Consider the following 17,475-nt stretch of genomic DNA (forward strand, 5'->3'; position numbering starts at 1 on the left):
ACACCACTACTTCAAATACTGCGTGAAACATAGGCTCAGATGATGGCATGGGGTAGTTGTTTTTATTCCGAGAGTGGTTCAAGTTCTTGAAATCAATGCATAAGCAGATTTCCCTGGATTTCTTACGTGCGGGATTTAAATTAGAAACCCAAGTATGATGACGAACTTTGCAAGTAATCCAATCATCTAAAATCTTAGTCAATTTTTTCTGTATAAGGAGTTCAAACGACATATGTGTTTTACCTGACCTTTGTTGCAATGGCTTGACTCCTCCTTTACCTGGAATCTCGTGTTGGATTGCTCGCATATAGTGTGTACTCAGGTCATCATCTGTCCATGTAGATACATCCCAGTACTGTTTGATCAAGCGGTCAAAGACTTGTCGCTGTTGTGGTGTGTCATTTGTACCAAGACTGGCTATCTTCGGATCGTGATTGGTTCCTAGGTTGCTCTGTTCATTCGTAGTGGTGGACCTGTGGGTTCTGCTGTTTCTTGGCCCTCGACAAAAGTTCTATGAATCATTGAGCTTGTTGAGGGAAATCACACCCTTGGGGGTGGGGTTGCCTTTCTTGCCCTCAGCTGCAATTTTCAGGGGCTGCTCATGCTTACCTTCATCAATTGTTATGTCCTTGAAAGCATCAACACTGTTCGCGGGGTGCAGTATCACTTTGAGTGTAACTGCGTTGAGGCTAATGGTCCTTTGTAAGCTCAACACGAGTGCTTCATACTCAGCAACGTTGTTTGTGCACTCAAACTTCAAGCAGCTTGAAATCATGCATTTTCTATTATTTTGGGCGACTAAGATACACCCGATCCTTAAGCCGTCATGTGTCTTTGATTCGTCAAAATCCATGGCCCACAGCTTGTCTGTACACGGACCGTTTGGCATGCTAGTAATGCTACTACTACTGTTGCTACTGCTACTGGTACAATGCACTGTACATGTTTCATTACCATCAGTTGGGCAATGAAGGACTCCCAACTTCATGTCTGGTGGGGTTGGAGCTGGCCATGCAGGATAACACCCCAACGTTATTTCCAGGAGGCAATTGCTAAACATGAGTTCTACGAAGGCCAACGGTTCATTCTCGTCATTAAGGGGAGTGACATTGTGCTTCATATACCTCTCAGACACTACCCAAATTTGGTTGCATTTACCCTTGTACAAAAGCCACATGTGTGACCAGTCTGTAGCAAAATATTCATCTAACTTGCTGGACCAGTCTTTGCTAAGTAGTAGACCATATGCTTCCGAGATGTCCACAACAACTATGTTGATGCATTGGTGGACTCGACTTTCATGAGATATTCAGATGATCACGTCTCATAGTTCACCAATGGCTAGTACCAATGTTCGATCAAGTTGGATGATTCGCGTGGATGTCTTGCTCCATTGTGCATTGATCCTTTTCGCAATGGAGAGCAACACGACGTTGGCTGCCACACCATAATCAACCAAGCAGTTGTGAACATTGCAGTTAAAAATTTCAAATGATAGCAGGAATGGAGGGAAACTTGAGTTCGCTTCTTCCATCCGAAATGTGTTGAGCACGGTGGAAAGTGATCCGGGAGGTGTGCTTTCTCCCTTGCTGCTAGAGGTTACGCTATCCATTTTTGTTTGTCCCAATGTGTGCAACAAGATGTCTCGTTGACTCTGGATCTTAGATAACTCGAACAAACTGATGTTTGCCCGAGTTTTCTTCATGTCATCTACAATGTTGTATTCCAGAGGTGGTAGAGTCACCGAGGTGTCTAGGGTAGAACAGATATTCGTGTTGTCTGGCGAAGTGTTTTGCAGCTTGCTACTCATGGATGTACTCTTGTCCGCCAATGTCTTCCCGGGCTTGTTTTGTGTTTTCTGCTTTGGGGTGACTAGTGGGTCAGCCTTCCTCATTAGCAGCCTTATCTTTTCTAGCATTTCCCCAAGTGTAGGGGGAGCCCATTTACTCCTAAGATTGCAACGGTCATTTTTCTTTTGGGGCTGCTTCTCATTATTCATCTTCGACATCGCTTGCGAGCACTAATATGCGTTCATCACACGCCTAGAACTTGAGGCTTCATCAGGTGCAATACCTTCGTCATTATCTCTATCATCCGGCTGCTTCTGCACAGCTTTTTGAGCGAATCAGTTGCTTCCTGATGAGATGCTTCCCTGTCTTTGTATGGACAAATGACTGCTTGCAGATGTGTCCATTTTCCATTGTTTAAGCTCAGACACTTCTGTCGTCAAGTTCTTGATGAGGCAAGTGAGGGTTTCAATATCATTTGCTTCCTTGTCTCTACCCCTGCTCGCCACCGCTTGGAACTTCCTACTTGCATATTTGGAGTCTTTTGCTAGTTCATCATCCTTGATAACTCCAATCATGCGCAAGTATTTCTCTACAACAATAGCCTCTTCGCAGTTTTCCAAAAGTGTTGGTTTCGCAGCTCACTTGACAAACTATGCAATGTTGGTCGGCAGTGCAGACGTGTAGTAATCAACAGTGATGGAGTCATGAGGTTTGTTTTCTGTTGCAAATTTGTTCACTATGCGCATAAACCTCTGGTTGAAGTCTTTTACCTTTTCTTTCCCCTCCATCTTCATGCTTCCCAATTCTTTCAATAACATAGTTGGGGTCTTGTCATCAACAAAACTTTCAAGGAACATGCGTTTGAATGCACCCCAGTTCTATATGGAGTTTGGTGGAAGGTTGTGGTACCATGCAGCTGCGCGATCGTCCAAGGTACATGGGAACAATCTACAAGCTATGTCATCATGTCGTACCTCAAGGGTTTGCAGCTATAGGTAGAAGTTATCCAAATGATCTTCTGCCTCCACCATACTGTCAGGGTCGAACTTGATGTTCATTCTCTCCACTCGCTTCGACATCTTGTGAAAAACAGTCGGGAGAGCTAGTGGTCCCTGAATCATCCATTCTAGATTTGGGTCAGCTATCTCTTCTTCTTCTTCGTCCTCCTCCTCTCTTTCAGAATCAAATGGTTCCAGCTCCGAGTTTGTTGGTTCGTCTTCGCCTCCACCTCCTCCGCTGCCTTCCCCTCTGCCTCCTGTAATGGTGTCTGATCTCAATATCACAAGAGTGTCTTGTTCGCCTTGCGGGAAGAACAGAGGTTCCTCTCCGTCTTTAACAACTTCTGTCAGATCTTCGAGTGTGGTAAGGACTGCTTCTTCCATTGATGATACAACAACCCCTGTAGGAGTGGATTTTGGCCTCCTTGATGCATATGGAAGATGTTGTATGCATGGGATCAGTGTGACTGCTTTCACGAATTGGCGAGTGACGGGGCAGACAGAGCGAAGTTGATGATACAGAATCTCGTGCTCAATCCTGGGCGGTGAGGAGTAACCAACTACAGAGTCGTGTGTAGGTGAGAGAGAGTGTGAGTTTTTGCCTTGACCAAATGGTTGATGAATGAGTGTGAGAGGATGTTCAACCATATACAACTGGATGCCCTCCTTATAGCGCCAGAAATGTTGACGGTGTTGGACCCGCCAACATTCATGGGATCACCCCGGTATGAAGTTCCAACTAGACCTCACACCGTTTGGTGTAGGATTCCCATTCGATATGATGGCCCGGTTGTCATTATCTTAAGGATTTGCCTCAACTCTTGCTTGTCAGCACAAGAGAGTGGTATGCCTTGTCTTCGAGAAGTGAGGTTCACGTGCCTGGTGAGTGTAAGTGTTATTTGTTGTTGGAAATAATACTGAGAGGGGGGGGGGGGTGAATCAGTATTATCAGATCAATCAAACTTTTCAATTTCATACTCAGAACCATATACGCTACTTCAATTAAGTGAACCCGCGTGTACACGCTACTGAGTCTAATGAAACTCGCGTATATCCAGAGATCTTATAATTCAGTTAGCTTAATCTTCAGTAAATGCATCAGATCATTATTAAGCATATTAACAGTAAACAGGTGCAGAATAACAGAACAGAACATCACACAAGAGCCACACACATGAACACAAAGATATAAGGTGGAAACCCAATGTGGGTGAAAACCACCTGCTGCAAGTCATCTCAATCTTCTTCTTAATAAGAAAATCCTTTTACAATATTTGTACTGGTGCAGTCTTATACCAGTACGGGAGCTACAACCCCCTTTGCTCTTGTACTAGCCGATCCATTTACTAGTACGCAGGCTGCTACCTGCTACAATGCTCCAAAGATCTCCTTTAGCTTTTGTACTAACTTAGATACTAGTACGTAGGTGCTTGCCTACAATCTTCTCACCTCCAGGTACCACGTTTCATCAATTTTCAGACTGGATACACTGAAGCACAACACATAATCTGTAAGGCCACTTTTCATCCAATTTTCATACTGGACCCATAACTATCATTGAAGCTCAAAACAATCATCAAACTCTGAATCACTGAAACCCTGTTAACAACAGTCACCAGAACACAGAGCAGACACAGAACTCTGTAATAACCATCAGATCCATCTGCAACTTCAAATATTAAGATTTACAATGTATACGCTACTTCGATGAATCAAACCTGCGTGTATACGCGCTTTTATCAAAGCCAACCCGCGTACAGATCTAAAAATAATTTCTCATAACTTGCAGCTGTACCAGACATCAGTCATACTCATAACACTTATAGAACAATACATGCGTCAGTATGTAGATCTAGAATAAGCATCATAAAGATAGTTCATTTCAAACCATTTGATCCCGATCTCTCCTTAGATCTTGTTCTCCATCAACCGGTGAGATCTCTCCTTAGCTCAGATCAAGCAATGCATCATCAACCCATAACCCTGCATACTGGATCTAATGCTTCATCAGATATTCAAGACAATTCAGATCCACTTGCCTAATGATTTCCTTCCCTTTATATAGCCTTAGGCCTTGTTCAATACCAAGAGCCAAAACCATAGAAATCCAATACCATCAACTTCAAAACTAGGGATCAACACGTCCGCCGAGACGCCAAGGTCCAAAACCATAGGCACAACTTCCAAGGAATAACCGCCATGGACCAAAGGTACTTTTCCACATACACGCACTTTTGCTGAAGCCAACCTGCGTGTACACGCGACTTGGGCTTAACGAACCTGCGTGTATGAACTTTCTCTTCTTCTTATAGTCTGATCATCAATTCCTTGCTGCTGACCTTCTGTCCTATGATTTGTCATCAGTGAGGTTTGCCATCAAGGACAACACTTATCTCATAATGCCAACAATCTCCCCCTTTGGACTTGATGGCAAAGCTAACTTGTCACACTTAGAACTAGCATCTGATTCCTTTGAGCTGTCCTCCATCAGTCACATCTGATATCTCTTCTGAAGATTCATCATCTGATTCCTTTGAGCTATCCTCCATCAGTCACATCTGATATCTCGTCTGAAGATTCATCCAGTTATACATAAGTGAGATATTCTTCTATGAGAGGGTTGCCATCAAGTACAACACATGCATCATAATGCCAACAATCTCCCCCTTTGGACTTGATGGCAACAACACCAAATCACTCTCCCCCTTTGACATCAAGGGCAAAGGGTGGACCAAGATATTCTCTTCCTTTGCTGAATCATTCCACTGTCCATACTCCCCCTGAGTACCTGCTGAAATCTCTGAATAGTCTCCCCCTTTGTATATGCCAAGGTGTACCAATCTGTCCATGCTCCCCCTGAGTACATGCTGAATCTCTGTACCGCTGAAGTGTGTTGTACATGCTCTTCCTGACTGTAGGCAAGATCTGCAAAAGATGTTCTTCAAGAAGAACATGACTCTATACATCATAAAAGACCTTCCTATCACCAAAGACTCATACATACATCCATCTCTCAACTAAGTGAGGATATACAAAAATTGACTCATCCACCCAACCAAGTGGGGATACATCAAAAGTTTACATATGACAACCAATCATATTGCATCAATCATCCCAGGCATAGTGGGGAAACCAAAATAGGCCGTTATATGACCTTGACACCATGAAAGAGATACCATAAAAGAGATATATGACATAGAGACGAAATATCTAAAGTAAGACTTATGAATGTCACCAATAGCATCTGATAATCACCATTCAGATCAGCAACCAAGAGATCCTTCTGTTCTCCTTTCGCCTTTGTTGCACCTGAATCAACAACAAATGTGAACTAGAACCAAAGGCTTTAAGATAATGCCAACAATGCATCATTGGAAGATTATCTGCTCCCCCTGAACCTGTGCCAGATGATCTCTGTCAGACCTATATCAGACTTTCTGCAACCAACATCTGTCCCTGCTGATTTCCTTCAAATTTCCATATACGCGTCTGTATACACATAAATATGCGTATATACGCAGATATCCCTTACGCAACACGCGTACACCATATACGCGACTATCCCCTTGTAAAACGGCGTATGCACACGGATATCCGTTAAACAACACGCGTACACAAATTTCCATATCAGCAACCTGTAAATGTCCTGTAGAGAATAGGTCATCAACCTATAACAAGGTATGTCTGCATCAATTCATCCCTTTGAACAGAATTCAGAGTCATTCACATTGTATCATGTGTGAAACCATCATAGCCATTTCATCAAGCTCTACATGATCCAAGTATCATTACTTGGGAACATCTGCATCAATTAACATATGTAAGGATCAACCTATCATCATATAGATAAGAACTCATCACCATGTCTACAATAAAGCAACTTTGAGTAGTCATCCATGTATCAGCACTATGTATCTTGAGCTTGACTCTTTTGACAAAGCTTCTTGATATCATTATCAGCAACAATCCTTATCCACATGAGTGCCTGCATCATAACTGTATGATCTTTATGCATATGACAATAGCAGTATATGAGTGACTCATCATCAAGTGAGGAAGATGTGTATTCAAGTTTTGTACTTCTCCTTGTCCTTATGAAGATCACCATGTAAGCACCATATATGCATCATCAAAGAATCAACCATAAATCTGATCTGAACATCTTCTATGTAACTTCAAGAATGAGAGTTTATCATAGACAACTCACAACCACATCATAGCAAGATATATTATTTAGCCATATAAGAATCATCACCAAGGATTATAAACCATAATGCCAACAATGAATTACTAAAGGCATATGCTCCCCCTCAACCAGTGCCATTTGTTAGATCTGATCATGCATATATCAGCAGAAAGCATCAAAACATCTTCATCCTCAAGTTAGGATCAAAATACTTCCAGACATCATACAAGTAACAAAACATTTCCACACATCCTCAGCAGACTGTAGCTATTAACCAATAGAGCAAATAATGGACTGAATCATATCAGATCCCTTTTCTGAGCCTGTCCCCACTGCTTTTCTTCAGACTGACATATACGCGACTTTGCAGTGTCGAACTCGCGTATATACGCGACTTCCCTTTAAGGAACTTGCGTATGAGATTCAGGACACTGAAGGTTTACACTTTCAGCTCCTCCTGAGTCTGATATGTCTGTGCTGTGCTGTGTCTCAGTACATTGTGCTAACTGTACTTCTTTCTTCCTCCATATCTTCAAGTGTGATGAGGTTTTCTCCTTTTGGTGTGATGTCCATCCTTTGTTCCTGCATTTCTTTGCTATATGTCCAGGCTTGTTACATGTATAACATCTTACATGTTTCATATTCCTCCTGTAGCAGTCAGCAGCTTTGTGACCATACATATTGCAAGCAAAGCAATATCCATTAAAGTACCTTGATTGAGATGACCTGTCCGCATAATAGTCTTGAACTCTTTTTCTTCCACATCTGGCTGCAACATGTCCAAGATTATGACATACATAACATTCAACATTATTCATAGGAGGAGTAAAAGATTTTCTTTGAGGAGTCTCTTTCCTTGATTGTTGATGGGGTTGACCTTTCATCTCCTTGTTGATCATTTTAGATTTCTCTTTAGAGTTCCTTGCCTCACCTTGTGAACTAGATTCACCTTCAACAGATTCATGAAAACCAAGACCAGTCTTGATAGCAGGAGACCTTTGACTACTAAGAATATCATCCAAGACTTTAGAACTATCTTGAAATCGTAACAGTTTATCCTTTTCTTCTAATTTACCTTTCAAGATATTTACCTCAACTTGAAGTTGTTCCTCCTTTTCTAGACATTGCTTCTTCATGTCTTCTTCAACTTTCTTTCCTTCTTCCAACTGATGCCTTAATTTGAGAATCTCCTTTTCTTGTTCTTCATTCACTTCCTGCTGCATTTGACGAACTCTGAAAGCACATTCCAATTGTGATTTTAAGCTGATGACTTCGTTGTCTTGTTTTTCAATTGCTTGGTGTAGATCTTCATTCTTCTTCCTTGATTCTTCAAGATCTCCCTTTAGAGAGAGGATTGTGGCTTCAAGATTTTCATAGTAGCTGGATCTATCTCTGAGTTTCTTGATGGTTGTGCTTCTTTCATTGACTTCATCTCTTAATGATGTCACTTCACCCTGCAACTTTTGACATTGATTTTCCTTGTCCTTGAGCAACTTTCTTACCTTGTTTCCTTCCTCTGATTGAGCTTTTAGTTTGGTAACTTCTTCTTTGAAAGCACATTCCCTTTTGTTCAATAGATCTTGTTGGTCTTTAACTTTGTCTGCAAGCCTTCTAAATACTGCCTCTATTTGATACTTTTCTTGCTCACCCATAAAAGCATGTTCAGTAGTTTCACTATCACTTCCATCACTTTCACAGGGAAATATAGCAGGAACATCAGAGGATAACACATTCATACCTGATAATGATTCTGAATCTGATTCTGAATCTGAAGAGCTTCTTATACCTAATCCCCAATCGACTCTCCCACTGTCATAGTCCTTCTGAGATGTCTTCTTCTTCTTATGGGATTTCTTCTTAAGCTTCTTTCCCATTATTCCACGGATCTCCTTCAAGCGATCAAGCTTCTACCAAAGGACCTGCTCTGATACCAATTGTTGGAAATAATACTGAGAGGGGGGGGGGGTGAATCAGTATTATCAGATCAATCAAACTTTTCAATTTCATACTCAGAACCATATACGCTACTTCAATTAAGTGAACCCGCGTGTACACGCTACTGAGTCTAATGAAACTCGCGTATATCCAGAGATCTTATAATTCAGTTAGCTTAATCTTCAGTAAATGCATCAGATCATTATTAAGCATATTAACAGTAAACAGGTGCAGAATAACAGAACAGAACATCACACAAGAGCCACACACATGAACACAAAGATATAAGGTGGAAACCCAATGTGGGTGAAAACCACCTGCTGCAAGTCATCTCAATCTTCTTCTTAATAAGAAAATCCTTTTACAATATTTGTACTGGTGCAGTCTTATACCAGTACGGGAGCTACAACCCCCTTTGCTCTTGTACTAGCCGATCCATTTACTAGTACGCAGGCTGCTACCTGCTACAATGCTCCAAAGATCTCCTTTAGCTTTTGTACTAGCTTAGATACTAGTACGTAGGTGCTTGCCTACAATCTTCTCACCTCCAGGTACCACGTTTCATCAATTTTCAGACTGGATACACTGAAGCACAACACATAATCTGTAAGGCCACTTTTCATCCAATTTTCATACTGGACCCATAACTATCATTGAAGCTCAAAACAATCATCAAACTCTGAATCACTGAAACCCTGTTAACAACAGTCACCAGAACACAGAGCAGACACAGAACTCTGTAATAACCATCAGATCCATCTGCAACTTCAAATATTAAGATTTACAATGTATACGCTACTTCGATGAATCAAACCCGCGTGTATACGCGCTTTTATCAAAGCCAACCCGCGTACAGATCTAAAAATAATTTCTCATAACTTGCAGCTGTACCAGACATCAGTCATACTCATAACACTTATAGAACAATACATGCGTCAGTATGTAGATCTAGAATAAGCATCATAAAGATAGTTCATTTCAAACCATTTGATCCCGATCTCTCCTTAGATCTTGTTCTCCATCAACCGGTGAGATCTCTCCTTAGCTCAGATCAAGCAATGCATCATCAACCCATAACCCTGCATACTGGATCTAATGCTTCATCAGATATTCAAGACAATTCAGATCCACTTGCCTAATGATTTCCTTCCCTTTATATAGCCTTAGGCCTTGTTCAATACCAAGAGCCAAAACCATAGAAATCCAATACCATCAACTTCAAAACTAGGGATCAACACGTCCGCCGAGACGCCAAGGTCCAAAACCATAGGCACAACTTCCAAGGAATAACCGCCATGGACCAAAGGTACTTTTCCACATACACGCGCTTTTGCTGAAGCCAACCTGCATGTACACGCGACTTGGGCTTAACGAACCTGCGTGTATGAACTTTCTCTTCTTCTTATAGTCTGATCATCAATTCCTTGCTGCTGACCTTCTGTCCTATGATTTGTCATCAGTGAGGTTTGCCATCAAGGACAACACTTATCTCATAATGCCAACATTTGTGTCACTGTAGTGGGAGAGAGGGTGAGAGTGAGCCCTAAGTCGACTGGGAGAAGTCCCAACACTTTTAGGAACACATAATACAACAGGACATGCACAACTTCTGGCAAAACAATCCACACGGATACGACTGTCACAACACACAAGGGAAGATAACACGTATAACACTTAGCGATTATTCCGCACAAGTGCAACGATTGTTATAGCAAGTTTTGTGTGAAAGGTCTATCTAATGTCTGAGAGAGTAGTCTACACGGGAAAGACATCGTTAATAGCATATACAACAGATTTTCATTAACTTATGTTTATTATAACAAGTGAATTAGTTCAAGTGTTAAACATGGGTTCAAGCAACATGCATTACAAGGGTTAAAGATTAGTCTTACAACATGTACAATACATGTGTGAAAATGTGTTGGCCTATTAGCAGGGTTTTGAATTAAGCAAAAGTTCCAAGACACATCGTTACGCCATACATCACTAACCCCGTGTGAGCGGTGTTGGAGCCACTACTTACTCCTCAGAGAAAAGATAACAAACTCTCTTGGCTATGTGGGAGGAGCTGAGGTGAAAATTCCTTTGCATGTACAAATGAGGGGGTATTTATAGCAAAGGGTGAAACTGACCCTTGTGGTTGTTCAAATACCCTCATGATTGTTTGACTTCCATGACTTTTTGACTTTACATGACTCTTTGTTCAACAAGTGGGTCTCTTGGACTTCCACATTACATTACATTGATTTGACAACATGGCCCACAGTGGAAATGTGGACAACATGACTCATGACATGACTCGACATGACAGTGCTGGTACATTCGTGCTGTTGCTAGAGTGCATGTCGAGCTGCAATGCTGCTGGGTGATGGATGTCTTCATGGTGTGTCACAGCTTCACCTCCGCATGGCAAAGTGCATGAAGTCTTCGATGTTCGTTGGTTCACTTGATGTTGTTTTGGCATGTTTCTCCTTGCTTGTATGTTGGAAGGCTTGACATGATCATCTGTTCGCGAAAGGTGCATGTTTTTCTATTCGTTCGTCCGTGAGCACATCTTGCATGTTTGCTCGTCCGTCCGTCCGCGAACACATCTTTGCATGATCATCTGTTCGCGAGCACATCTCTTCGCATGCATCATTCGTTCGTCTGTTGGTGAACCTGTCCTTCTGTATGTGCTCCCTTCATTCATCACATTCGTTGTCGCGCCATGTTTGTTGGTGTACCTGTACCTACAGTCGCTCATGACAAAATGGCATCAAGTCCAAAACCTCCTAGTCTATCATGACACGTGATCATTTCGGATGCAGGTGACCGGGAGAGGCAGCAAGGTTGGGAGGCAGGATGATGGCTCCGGGCACTACTGATGAAAATTGCGCAAGAGTCACTGGGAGATAAAGATGGTCAATTCGAGTTGACAGTGACTGTTCGCGAGGTTTGGCTCGACTAGAAGGAAAAACTGCACAAATTTTGGGAGGGACAATCCTAGTTGCAGGAAGGAAAGGCAGAAAGAATCTACACATTTTCCAAAATGAGCAGGCAGCAAGGGCTTGACAGCAAAATTTGCGCAATTTTCTGGAGGAACAGGGCGGACTGCATGGAGGATCAACAGGCAAAAATTGCACACTTTTTTGGAGGAACTCATCGAGAGCCTGGCAGCCAAAACAACGCAATTCCTGGAGGGAACTGGTAGCTCTCTGCTGGCAGCAGAAATTGCGCAATTCCCAAGGGTAACATGTAGTCAGCTGCCGGGAGCTTGGCAGTAGAAACTACGCAATTCCTGGAGGGAACTGGAAGTCTACTGCTGGCGAGGGAAACCGTACTGAGGCTGGGAGGCCGACCTTCTTATCATCTTTGCGCAATTTCTGAGTTGAGCGAACTATTGGGCAGCAGAAGGCATGCTCATGAAAACTGCGCAATTTTCTGGATGAGCAGCGGGTTGATTGTCGGGAGGACTGACTGGAAAAACTGCGCAATTTTTTGAGGGAGACAAGGGCGAGCACTGGGTGTCTATCTGGACTGTCTGTGCTATTTCTTCAGTCAATAAAACGTGCAAGGTTAGCAGCCTCTGCACAATTTTTCAAGGGAGTTAGTCCCAAGGTGGCTATCGGGTCCGACTCTCCAGGTGGCCGGCATGAAGGTTGAGTGAATTGCTTGTGAGCAGCGCAACTTGAAAAGACTTGCTTGGTGCTTCTGCGTTGTTCTGGGTGACAGTCGATCGAGTCGATGGTGAGGTGATGGTCCGGCTATTAGAGGGGAGTCTGGTCGTCAGAACTTCAACAAAATGACTAAGTGTGTGAACGAGTGAAAGATGCAAATGTGATCTTACAAACACACACCCTCATGACTTGACGACAAGACGACTCAAACCAACCAGACACACATGTTCAACATGACTGACTGATGGTGCAAGAAACAAGTGCGACACTCGTGATTGATCGTTGATCGACTGTGATGACGCTTGTGTGACAGTGAATGTGACTCCGTGTGCGAGTGCGACAGATGTTTTCATAGCGAACATAACATGTACACACGAAGCGAAGACCTTGAGCATGACCAGAACATGGTTGCAAACAAGACACTGACATCAACATGCAGAAGTTTGGGTGGAACGAACAAGCAAGGTGGGTGCGAAGGCTCACACGAGCTCACAGAGTGAACTCAAGTGTATGCAACCATCAAGTGAAACTCTCAAAGAAGGCTCTGAATTTGGGTGCAAACCAAAATTTTGGAGGGTATTTGTAGCCACCATAACACTATAATATCAATATTAATAGAAAAGTATTGTACCTATCCTCTTTATCAAAACATGAGAGCATCACTTTGATCAAATATCTAATAAATAAGAATAGATTAAACAACCCGGAAGATAAAGGGCTTGCTAAAATTGCTCCAAACTATACCCAAAAACGCGTTCAACTCAAGTGCAAGATGCATAAGTACGATAAATCTTGATAAATCTTAAATAGACCATTGGAGAATAAAACAAGAAATTATTTTATAAAATAAAGATTATTTTCTAAGATACGGTTAATAATAAAAATAAAGTTTAAGAAGAAATTTTTTTTTGGTAATGATATCAATATTTTGACTCTGAATTCTCAACGTTTTTATAAAGAAGATAATTGAAAATATGGCACACCAGTTTGCAGTTGCCGCTGTCTAACGCAGCCAATGATTCCTCTTTTCAATTTAAATATTACTGGTTTGAAGAGTATTCGTTACCTGCAACCTAACCTTTGGGTGGGGACGCAAATTAGTGGTACCTTTGTATTTGCTGAGATTTGATAGCCGTCGATGAACTGCTACACCGTTTTGTAGGCGCACAACTGAACCCTCGGCACAAAGTTCCTGCGAGTTATCATTGCAGGGTTTACAACAAGTGAAGGTTTTCCCAGCTGAAAGTCATGTCATTCACCATATAATTATCTATATAGTAGAATGCATATATCAGGAGCAGGAGAAAAATGAATTAGTTATAAGCCGAACAACTGAAAACCCTTTGTCTTTGCTCAAGGTTTCTGCAAACTACCATTGCAGCGCCTGCAACAAGTGCAGGTTTTTCCAGCTGAATTAGGAAAATTTCGGGAAGGACAACGAGCAGAACCCGATGATTAGAATCCCTGTATTGAATCGATCTGTTTCTTCACCATGATGCCATTCTAAATAGGCTTATTGAGATCACCATGTAAGTGCGAATATGAAGGCTAACATCTCATTCAAACCATTGACCACAGGTCTTGAATCAGTACTGAAGGCACTGACTCTGCCATTAATAGTAGCAGAATACCACACAGGTACGCCTATTTTCAGTAGAAAATTTCAATACCAACTGTTGGATTCTCAACACAAAAATAATTATTGTTTTAGTGGACATGGTTGTAAAATCACTACCATTGCTCCACAGAAACAAATGCTTCAAGTCGTACGTAATAATTTGAGTTCCTGTAATGTGACGATTACAAACTATGTGAAGAGGGGACGAGTCGAGGATGCACGCAAAGTGTTTGACGAAATGCCTGAACGAGATGTAGTCACATGGACGGCCATGGTTTCAGGGTATTGCCAGAATGGGAAAATAGAGGAAGCCCGCAGACTGTTTGACAGAATGCCTGAACGAAATGTGATCTCGTGGACTGCCATGATATCTGGGTATATTCAGAATGGGAGGATTGAAGAAGCGCACAATTTATTTGATCGAATGCCTGAGCGGAATATTGTTTCATGGAATACGATGATTGTAGGCTATTTGCAGAAGGGGAAATTGGAGTATGCCCGTGAGCTGTTTGACAAAATGCCGGAACGAAATGTGGTTTCATGGAATGCCATGATTACGGCATATGCTCGGAGAGGGAAATTGGATGATGCTTGCCGGCTGTTTGAGGAAATGCCGGAGCGAGATGTGATCTCTTGGACATCTATGGTTGCAGGGTATGCGCAGAATGGAAGAATTGATGAAGCATATAAACTGTTTGATAAAATGCCAGAGAGAAATGTGATTTCGTGGAATGCTATGATTGCAGGATATACCCAGAATTCGAGAATAGAGGATGCTCGTCAGCTGTTTGATGAAATGCCGGAACGGAATGCCTCATCATGGAACTCTATGATTGCTGGATATGTTCAGAATGGTCGGATAGAAGATGCCCAAGAATTGTTCGATAGAATGCCTGGCCGAAATGTTGTTTCGTGGACTGCAATGATTACAGGATATGCTCAGAATGCACAGGGAGAGGATGCCCTGCAAATATTTTCTAAAATGCAGGAGCATGGTGTTAAGCCAAACCGTGCCACTTTTGTTGGCATTCTAAGTGCATGTGCCAACCTGGCAGCTCTGGAACAGGGCAAGCAGCTGCAGGGATATAGCATAAAAGTGGGATTACAGTTCGATATTTTTGTGGGAAGTGCTCTTATTAGCATGTATGCCAAATGTGGGTGTATAGACAGTGCACGGCAGATGTTTAATGAAACCCCTGGAAGGGATGTGGTTTCTTGGAATGCAATGATTGCAGGATATGCGCAGCATGGTTTTGGTAATGATGCACTTAAGATTTTTGATGATATGCAAAGGACTGGTATGAAGCCTAATGATGTGACTTTCATTGGTGTCCTCTGCGCATGCAGCCATGCTGGTCTTGTAGACCAAGGTTTATATTACTTTGATTCCATAGAACAAGTTCATTGCATCACACCCAGAGCAGACCATTATGCTTGCATTATTGATCTCCTTGGTCGTGCTGGACGCGTGGAAGAGGCTAAGAATATTGCTAACAATGCAAAATGTGAACCGAATCCTAGTATGTGGGGGGCATTGCTTGGTGCATGTAGGATCCATGGTAATATGGAGCTAGGTAAACTTGCAGCTGAGCGCCTTTTTGAATTGGAACCTAAAAATGCTGGAACATATGTGCTTTTGTCCAACATTTATGCTGCAGATGATAGGTGGGAAGATGCTGCAAGAGTGAGAATGATGATGAAAAGCAGGGGGCTAAAAAAACAACCAGGATGCAGTTGGATTGAATTTAAGAACAAGGTGCATGTATTCCTAGTAGGAGACAGATCTCATGCACAATCTGAACAGATTTATTCCACATTGGAGAGTTTGGACAGGCAGATGAAACAGGCTGGCTATGTTCCTGACACTAAGCTGGTTCTCCATGATGTGGAGGAGGAGCTAAAGGAACATATTCTCTACCAGCATAGTGAGAAGCTAGCCATTGTATTTGGCATTATCAACATATCTAGTGGCACACCTATAAGGATCTTTAAAAACCTTCGTGTGTGTGTTGACTGCCACACAGCTACAAAGTTCATTTCAAAGATAGTTGAACGGGAGATTATAGTGAGGGATGGCAGCCGCTTCCATCATTTTAAGGATGGGTTATGCTCATGTGGTGATTACTGGTGATTCTTGAAGATATTCCAATGAATATATAGTTTTACATCTCTGGGCTCTTCCTTAAGCACTCAGATCTGCCGGCAAAAATGTCACAGAGATTTGTGCAGGAGATTAGGAGTCCTGGCCTCTTACCATATTTTGAATAATGGGAGATGAGAAGAAAATGGTGTTTGAAAGTTCAGAAGCTCGGGATGAGAGAAGCCTATGATTACTAGTTGAAGCCAACATAGCCTGGTCTCTGAACCCAGCTCAGTTGCTCCTCTTCGCATCAGAAGCTGCATGTTATAAAGTATATTAACTATGCCCCCTGGCGGGTTGGTCTGGTTTCTTCTTTCTACCTCTTTTTCAAAATTCAGACAGAGAAGCTGCCTCAGGTGGCTTGAGGCATATGAACCAAGATACCTTCAATTCAGATGCATCTATATCATGATCCAACAGAATCAATCTGATATTATTGCTGCTCATTCATTAACATGGACGAATCTGATGATATTGGATGTAGCACATACTGTTCTATGAATCTACACTCTATTTCTGTGTCCAAGATATAAATTAAATCAAAACTTTGGTGACTAGTACCTTGTCATGCTCTTTAGTTTTTCAACCGGAGCATATTCATTCATGTTTGGAGCAAATGGGCCCTTATTTTCATCTATTCTTAGTTCTAACTTAACCTTGTGGGCACTATTTTAAATATGGCAGCAACAACCAAATATATGCATTTATGTTTGGAGGAGATTGATCATCTTTTATAACTTAACCATGTGGGCAATGATTTTGAAATATGGCTGCAAGATGGACTATTTAAAGAATGCATGATACAAAGCACATGAAGGTGGAAGCTAGCATATCTTATGATATGATATAAATTTAACAAATCATGCACATGAAAATATCAGTGTGTAGCTACAGTGAACATTGAAAATCCTGCCAAGACCAATGCCCATTAATGGAAAATCAATCCATTTTTGCCATGCAAAATAATGGAAAACAATAGCGCTCTGTATATGTAGGTATTCAAACAAAACACTGAATTATAACCATAGCTTTGCTCATTGAAGAGATATATGCATACATTCGAGAAAAAATAAAAAATTCTACCATTCAGATGCTTAGAATAAACTCTCTAAGTCTGTTTAAACTTTAGCCAGCCAAACAATGTACTCCAGA

The 17,475-nt window shown here is 41.8% G+C and overlaps 1 pseudogene across 3 annotated transcripts; it reads left to right on the forward strand.

Moving 5' to 3' along the window:
- Positions 1 to 13,493: 13,493 nt before the first annotated feature.
- On the forward strand, positions 13,494 to 16,978 carry LOC149145908 (pentatricopeptide repeat-containing protein At4g02750 pseudogene; annotated as a pseudogene). Of its 3 annotated transcripts, none has more exons than XR_016264486.1 (2): positions 13,494 to 14,203; positions 14,314 to 16,978. The product of XR_016264486.1 is annotated as a pentatricopeptide repeat-containing protein At4g02750 pseudogene, transcript variant X2 (transcript). The 3 variants fall into 3 exon arrangements; XR_016264487.1 differs by having other exon boundaries at positions 14,383 to 16,978; XR_016264485.1 differs by having other exon boundaries at positions 13,494 to 16,978.
- Positions 16,979 to 17,475: the final 497 nt, after the last annotated feature.

Source organism: Pinus tabuliformis, chromosome X (genome assembly GCF_031772625.1).
Source record: "Pinus tabuliformis cultivar Carrire ecotype Pingquan chromosome X, CPIR1, whole genome shotgun sequence".
Classification (NCBI taxonomy): domain Eukaryota; kingdom Viridiplantae; phylum Streptophyta; class Pinopsida; order Pinales; family Pinaceae; genus Pinus; species Pinus tabuliformis.